The sequence below is a fragment of the Meriones unguiculatus genome, chromosome 14, assembly GCF_030254825.1.
Source record: "Meriones unguiculatus strain TT.TT164.6M chromosome 14, Bangor_MerUng_6.1, whole genome shotgun sequence".
In the NCBI taxonomy this organism is placed as follows: Eukaryota; Metazoa; Chordata; class Mammalia; order Rodentia; family Muridae; genus Meriones; species Meriones unguiculatus.
Genome location: NC_083361.1, coordinates 8115366 through 8124122, shown reverse-complemented (window position 1 = coordinate 8124122; position 8757 = coordinate 8115366).

Below are 8757 nucleotides of genomic sequence, written 5' to 3'. Positions count from 1 at the left end.
CGGTGAGGACGAGGCTTCAGCATGTCCACAGTGCAGAGTAAAGAAGCCCTCTTGTCATGGGCTTCCTGAGTGGACTTGGCCTCTGCTCCTTCATCCTTGTCCCATGGGTGGGTGGAGGTCGCTCCAAGCCTTTGGTACCAAGGGTGCTCTTAGAGCCACGACCTTCCTGGGTGATGTGCCCGCCTCTCCCCGCCAAAGTTATAAAAGCATCTGGGCACAGGTGCGGATGCTGCCAGCCTCCGGGGCCGATAAGCGGAAGCTCAGTGGAGGAAAATGAGGCCGCGCAACCGCAAGGCCCTTAAGTATTCCCAGAACACGCGATGCTCCCAAATAAATGTGTCTCCAACATTATAACACCACAATATTCATACAGCTCATTACTGGTTTTAATTTTGCCTGCTGCTTATTTACTGTCTCCTTCCCCACGTTATGGCCAGGGTGGAAGAGTTACACACCCACGCCAAGAACCGAGTCTCTCTGAGCAGCCGCTCGCTACTCAGCATTGCGCCCTCACGGTAGGGCAGGGCCCTCCTGGCAAAGCCTCCTGGTGCCAGTGGCCTCCGGCAGGCAGCATTTCCTCTATCCCCCGCAATGTTGCTTTCTGGCTGCAGTTCCCGCTGGTGAAATGACCCCCTTCTGGTGACCACAAACCATGGGCACCTTCTGTGACTGTCAGGCAGTCCCGTGAAGCCCACAGGGACACCAGGTAAGGCTGGAAGTCACTAATACCCTCAAAGGCTGTTCTTGCCATGACGACAGGCCTGACCCTTCCTGCAGGACACTCCGGGTCCCGGGCACTGTTCATTGGAAGCACAGAGCTAACACAGCCTCATCTGAACGCCACCTTAGGCTGAGTATGTGAGGATGCAGCCCTGATGTATCTGCTAAAGAGCAAACTCCGAACCAGCCTTGAAGGACAGGGCATGAACTTAATGACTACAGAAATTGGAATTAATGTTGACAGCCACTAGGGAGATGGAGGCCAAGGGACAGGGAATTTCGGGCCAGCTTGGGCTATGAGACAAAGAGAGAGGGAAGAAGGGGGGCAGGAGGAAAAAGGAGAAGGGAGGGATGGAGCAAGGCCTTTCTGCTCATTAATTGAAAACTCTTTTTTAACTTCAGAAAATTTTGGTTTTTCATGATTTTTGCCTGTAAACAAAACCAAAAAAAAAAAAAATTACCCAAGCTTCAGAAGACAATCTTGAACTAGAATCTCTTTTTATTAAATCCCTTTTCCAAAATTATAAAATTACCCTGTTGTTCCCAGTAACCCGGGTTGAAGAGACAAAGATGCACAAACAAAACCATTAATAATCGATTCCATTCCTCTGCCTCCGTCCTTGGACACTAACCACTGCCATGGCCTGGACCATCTCCTTCCAGGCCTGCCTTCTAGTCCATAAGCAGGAAGGAAAGAAAGGGAAGAGAAAGAGGGATAGAGGGAGGGTGTATAGGGAGGGGGGAAGAGAGAGAGAGATAATAAAAGTTAAATGAACAAAAAAAGGGCGGAGGGAGATGGCTCAGCTATTACCAGCACTTACGGTTCTCGTAAAAAACTCAGGTTTGGTTCCCAGTGCTGGAGTTAGATATCTCCCAACCATCTGCAACTCCAGTTCAAGGAGATCCAACGCCTTCTTCTGTCCTCTGGGTACTGCATACATGCAGATAAAACATCCATGTGCATAAAGTAAAATAAATCTTTAAAAAACGAAAGAAAACATATTTTTAAAGGATGCAACATATAACAAAAACAAGCATTTTTCTCATAACTGTATCTCCATGTCTATAATTCTGTTTCCTCCTGTGAGCTGCCATGGTGTCCTTTCATGACAATTCACACATGTGCATGTGCACACGCACACGCACACATTAAGTTCTGTACTTCATATACAAACAGTAGGTTTGCCCAATGTTGATGGGCACGCTTGTTTCTCCCTCTCATTCCTTTGAAAAGGCCACTTACTCACCCACATGTTACAGCTGTGCCCTGGAATAGCTCAGTCCCCACGCACGCCAGCTCTGTTTTTAGCACACACCCCAGTTTCCCAAAAGCCTGAAGCAGGTCACTTTCCACAGCAATAGTGGTGGTGCCCATTTCTTTGCATCATTGCTAACACACAACACCATCACTTACACATCTTTTTCCCAGGTCTAATGGAAGAAAATTTGATATTTCATATTTACCTTAATCTGCACTCCCCACTGGGGAACTCCCAGTTCCCCAAGACTGGGGGTTCTCACATGTTCCTCAGTTTATTTATTTGCATGTTTTCTTCTTTGGTTTCCTTCCTGATACCCATGCCTGTCAGCCATTGGATGACATCTTCTGACCAGCTGACGGTCTTTGCCTGTTGTGCAGGTTGAAGCACTCCTCATTTGCCCAGTGTTGTAGGTATTCGTCCCAACCTGTCTGTCCGTTTGCAGCACACAGCACTCCACTTCCTTTGAACCTCCTGCCCCACAGTTTCCATGGTACTGACTCACCACTCTCTGTTGTCTTGGTTGGTCTCAGCTGTTAACGTGTCACAAACCTGGCCTGAAAGGAGGGAAACGCCACTGAAAGATTTGCTTCAACAGATTGATTTGTGGCCATGTCTGTGGAGAAGGGCCTGGTCCACCATGGGTGGTGCCATCCCTAGGCAGATAGGCTTTGACTATATAAGAAAGCAAGCTGAGCAAGCCATGGAGAGCAAGCCAGGAAGTAGCATTCCTCCCAGCACTGGGCTCCAGCTCATGGTTGCGGGTTCTTGCCTTGAGCTCCTTCCCTGGCTTCCATCAGTGATGGAGTATGATGTGGAAGTGTAAGACAAGCAAACCATTTTCTTCCCTAAGCTACTTTTGGTCAGTGTTTTATTACAAAAATGGAAAAGCAAATTAGGAGATTTGTCTGGCTGAGCATGGAACATCTCGGGCATCCTACCTCCGAGCCTTACCCCAGACAGCCTCACTAAGCTGGTTTGAACTCATTCTGTAGGCCAGGCTGGACCTGAAGTTGTAAATCTCCTGCTACAGCCTTCCAAGCCACTGGGGCTCTGGGGCCTGTCTCCATGTACCTTCCTGTACCATCTCCAGGTCATTAATAAGCCAGAAAGAGCAGTAGGAACCATGTATGTGATTGTCATCCTGTATCTGTTTGGGAACAATGGAAAGCAAAGTCTGTATGCATTTAGTGTGTGCACAGGGGCCCTGGGTTTGGCCATTTACATAGCACATGTGAGCCACCATCTCTTATTTCTTTTCTGAAAAATAAATAAAAAACAATAAATGTTGGCTCCTGGTAGATTGAATCCACATGTACAGAATCCAAGGCCATGGACAGCCAGTTGCTTGTTCCAGTGCTAGAACCAGACTCAACCAGCCTTGTTTCATAACAGTTTTTGTGCTATAGTGCAGGGTTCCTAGCTCCGGCGAGTCTGGGGTTTCAATTTTTTTTCCCATGGGTGTTTTGCAATGTGCATTATGTTGGTAAAATGCCCTGTGTTGTCTGAGTGCACCGAGAAGCTGGCTCTGAAAACACAGTTGTCATCCCACCTCTGAGGCCCAAGCACATTTGTCTCAAAGTGTCCTCTGAGGCTCCTTGTCTGGGGATGGGATGGCTTCCTGACTCTATGATGGGAGGGAGGGGACAATAAGAGTCCAAGAGTAAAGGCACAATCTCCTTAAAAACAACTAAACGGGAAACCACTTCCCAATGCTGTTACTGCTGTTTCCCTGTGACTAAGTGGGTCTGTGGTGGAGTTCAGAGTTCAGCCATGAGAGAATGATCAATGTGGAACTCTGACTGACTGTCTCAACTTCCCTAGTCAATTTCTGATGAGTGTTGTGATGGACCAGTTTAATGATGTTGTGCTATGTTTCGATCAATCCTCTACCTACCTATCTATCTATCTATCTATCTACCTACCTATCTATCTATCTATCTATCTATCTATCTATCTATCATTTATCAATAATATTTCTATCTACCATCTATTACCTACCTTCTATCTGTCATCATCTGTTAATCATCTATCTTCTATCTATGTATCTATCTATCTATGTCTATAAATCTATATTCTATCTATCATTTATCTACTTATCAAAGCATCTATCCATCATCTGTGTATCTGTCCTTTCTTAATCATCAATATCTATCCATTCATCTATAATCTGTCAATCATCTATCTTCCATCATTTAACATCTATCTATTGATCTATCTATGTATGTATGCATCTATCTATCTATCTATCTATCTATCTACCAGTGATCCATTTATCTCTCCATCCATATACATACCATTTTAACTGCCTAGCTCTTGCTATTTATTCTCCAATTTTACTTGCCATTTACTTAATAAACTCACCCATTCAAAACCAAAGTTATAACTATGACAGATCATTCTTTGAACCACAAAATCCTTGTATAAATTTGTCCTGTAGGTGTGCATTAGACATGTTTTACTCCTTACACCACTGTACAAAAATCTTTCCTAGTCTGAAGACAGCTTAGATGTTCAGTTTCCTTATTGAGTTAGACTTACAGTTTTTTAATTGAAAGTAGATTTTTTTAAGGCTGATATTTTCCCCTGTTTTATTTCAGTAGATTCCATTCCTTTACCTACAATTTTTTTTCCTGGATATGTTATTCTTGGTTCTTTAATTGGTTTTCACTAGTATGTTAAACGGGGTACTTTTTACATAGTTATAAGTTATAATTAATTAATGGTTACAAAACTATTATCTCATACAATTATAATGCTACTATTTATGTAGTCTGATGGTTGACTTTTTTTGCTATTGGAAAAACACCAAAATTGTTAGTCCCCCTGACAATGAAATTATCAGTCATGTAAATGATAATAGAATCTTTGCTTGTTCATCTGAGGTCATTTTAAAACTCATATTCTGCATAATCCAAGGCACCTTCGACTTTTGTGCATGGCTTTGGATTCAAATAGTTTGGGCTACTTTGCTATTAAATGGCAGAACATTCTGTTGGGGCTTTTGAAGTCTCAACATCAAATTAGGAAGCAAATTCTGTGTAAGACAGCAAAGACTCCTAGCAATTGATGGGAGCTGTCACTTGGCTGATTTCACAGTGGTACTGATGACAAATGTCATACTTGGGGGTTGGATTGAGATTCAGCTGGAGGAGCATGGGGAGGAAGTGCCTGCTGTGGGGTGCGCAGGCGCGGGCGTGGTGAAGAGTTCTCCTCAGCTGAATCGCAAGATCATAATTAGCACAGTTACTGAGCCATTACTCAATGCTGGCTCAACGTGGCCAGGTTGTGTCCTAAAGCCTTGGCACAGGGTCTTATATTATCTTTTCACTTCAATGTTATCGAGCTATAATTGACACACAGGAATATAAATATTTTCAAGGCATACTAATTAATAAGTATACATTGAGAATAATCATCTCAATCAAGACAAATAGTGTATCTATGGCCTTGTATAACTAGAATTTTCTTTTTCTTCCTTCTTCCCTACCTTCTTACTTCCCTCTTTTCCTCCTTCCCTCTCTCCTTTCCTCTTCCACACCCTAAAATAAGGTCTCATTATGCTGCTCAGCCTGGCCTGAATCTCCTGGACTCAAGCAATCCTCCTGCCTCTACCTTCTAAGCAGCTAGTGATGGGAATGCTTACCTCTAAGCCTGACTCCTCCATTCTTTAATTGGAGACAAAATAACTTAAGATCTACCTATTTGTACCTCTCACCATAGCTGGCATGTAGCAGGAACTCAATAGTCTCCTGATGAATTGCTGGGTAAATAATCGTGATCTATATATTTATGAATGTGAGAATTAGTCATCTTTAAAGAGAAAGTGGTTCTGCCTTTCACAGCATGGATAAACCTGGGGGATTTTATGCTGAGAAAAATAATCTAGACACAGAACATTAAAACATACTTCACCATTCTTCTTACACGTGGAGGATAGAGTATGAACACAGATGTCCTGTTTTGCTTTCTATTGCCATGGTAAATACCGTGACCAAAAAAAAAAAAAAAAAAAAAAAAATGGGGAGGAAAGGGTTTATTTCATCTTAAAATCCTAAATCACACTCCATCCCACCTGTGTGGAAACCAGGACAGGAACTTAAAGCAGGAAGCTAGAGGCAGGAACTGAAGCAGAGACCATGGAGGGGCGCTGCTTACTGGCTTGCTTCTCATGGCTTGCTCGGCCTGCTTTCTTAGAAACACCCAGGACCACCTGTCCAGGGGTATCACTGCTTCAGTGGGCTGGGGCCTCCCATATCAATTAGCAATCAGGAAAAGGCACCAAAGATGTGTACACAGGCCAATCTCATAGGAGCATTTGCTCAAAGAAAATGGGAGGAGCATGGGTGATGGTGAACTTAAGAAGCCACGGTAAAAAGGCTTTACTCAGCATGTATAATGGCTTTCCCATAGCAGTATAGATGGAGACTCCTTGCATCAACCTTCCCTATCCTATATTCTCTAGCACAGTGGTTCTTAACATTACTAGAGCTGTGACCCTTTAATGCAGTTCCTAATGTTGTGGTGAACTCCCCCCCAACTATAAATTATTTTTGTTGCTACTTCATAGCTGCAATTTCACTACTGTTGTGAATCATAGTGTAAATATCTGTGTTTTCCAATGGTCTTAGGAAAACTGAAATCTACAGGTTGAGAACCATTGCGTCTACCTTCTAAGATCCCCAAGCCTTATGTAGTTTAGGGTAGAACTGAATACAGATTTCTGGGAGGAAGGGTCAGAATCCTTGGTGAGGGTCCAGGGTCCCTCCCCTTCCTCTCTCTTCAGAGGCGGTAAACAGTCAACAAGCCCCTCTGTGAAGATCTTTGGCAAGTAGGCAGAGTTGATTTGATAAAGATAAGAGCTGTTTTGTTTTTTTTTTTCTTGTAGGACAGCATTCTACAATAACACATAAACACACATACTGTGTTTTAAAGAGTTGTTTTAAGTATGTATGTGTGTATACTAAGAAGGACATCAGGTGTCTAGGGAGGCAACCTGTAATCCCCAGGGGCCCTCCTGTCTCTGTGTACCCACACTCTCCATCACTGGTGGTGGGGGGGGGAAGTTAGCAAGTAAACAGCCAAGCCAGGCTTCATTGGTGGACACTGGGGATCCAAACTCAGGTCCTTGTGATTGAGCAGTGTCTTCATGTACTATTGTTGTGAGGAGCCACCATGACCATGGAAACTCTTATAAAAGAAAGCATTTCATTGGGGCTTGCTTACAAATTCAGACTTAGTCCATTATCTTTATGGCAGTATGCAGGAAGACATAGTGCTGGAGAAGTAACTACAAGTTCTACATCCAGATATGCAGGCAGCAGGAAGAAGAGAGAGAGAGAGGAGAGAAAATGAGAGAGAAAGAGCTCATTCCCAGCTTGAGCATCTGAAACCCTGAAGTCCACTGCCAATGACATTTCCTTCAAGAAGGCCATACCACCTAATTCCTGTCAAGTAACACTACTCCCTAATGACCAAGCATTTAAATATACGAGCCTATGGGGGGCATTCTTATTCAAACCACCACAAGCAGCAAACATTCTTACACATGAACCATCCTGAGTGAGGTATCCCAGAAACAGAAAGACACAGATGGTATATACTCACTTATAAGCAGATATTAGACATAAAATATAGAATAATCATACTAAAGTCTATACACCTAAAGAAGCTAAGCAAGAAGGAGAACCCTGGGCAAGATGCTCAATCCTCATTCAAAAAGGCAAATGGGATAGACATCAGAAGAGAGTGAAAACAGGAACAGGACAGGAGCCTACCACAGAGAGACTCTGAAAGACTCTACCCAGCAGGGTATCGAAGCAGATTCTGAGATTCATAGTCAAACTTTGGGCAGAGTGCAGGGAATCTTATGAAAGAAGGGGTAGATAGAAAGACCTGAAGGGAACAGGAGCGCTACAAGAAGAGCAACAGAACCAAAAAATCTGGGCCCAGGAGTCTTTTCTGAGACTGATACTTTAACCAAGGACCATTCATGGAGATAACCTAGAACCACTCACAGATGTAGCCCATAGCAGCTCAGTGTCCAAGTGAGTATCGTAGTAAGGGGAACAGGGACTGTCTCTGACATGAACTCAGTGGCTGGCTCTTTGATAACCTTTCCCTGACTCGGGAGCAGGACTATCAGGCCATTGAGGAAGACAATGCAGCCAGATCTGATGAGACGTGATAGGCTAGGGTCAGATGGAAGGGGTGGAGGACCTCCCTATCATTGGACTAGGGGAGGGACATGGGAGGAGGAGAAGGAGGAAAGAGAGCATTGGAAGGGGATGACAGAGGGGAATACAGCTGGGATACAAAGTGAATAAACTGTAATAAATAAAAAATTTTAAAAAGAGTTTAAAAAGTAATATATACAGAATATTCACACACTTTTAAAGAAAAATGATGCAGGCTTTCTGTTTTGGGTAAGGAAAAAGAACATTCCCATGATGCTCATTCTCCCCAGCCTGATGCTGGCGTGGCTCTTGTTTTCTGTGTGGTACTGAGGCTGAAACCCAGGACCTGACATATGCAAGGTAAGTGTTCTAAGACTGAGCTTCAAACCCAGCCCAATTTTTAGCTTTTCATTTCGAAACAGGGTGTCAATAAGTTGTCCAGGCTGGCCTGGAACTCTCTGTGGAGCCCAGTTAGCCTTCAGCTTCTAACACTCCTGTTTCCTCCTCCCACACCGATGGGATGGCAGACGCACCTCACAATGCCGAGCACCGGGTATCTCAGAACAAAAGCCTAACAGATCTTCTTTGGAGGTGAGGTGAAA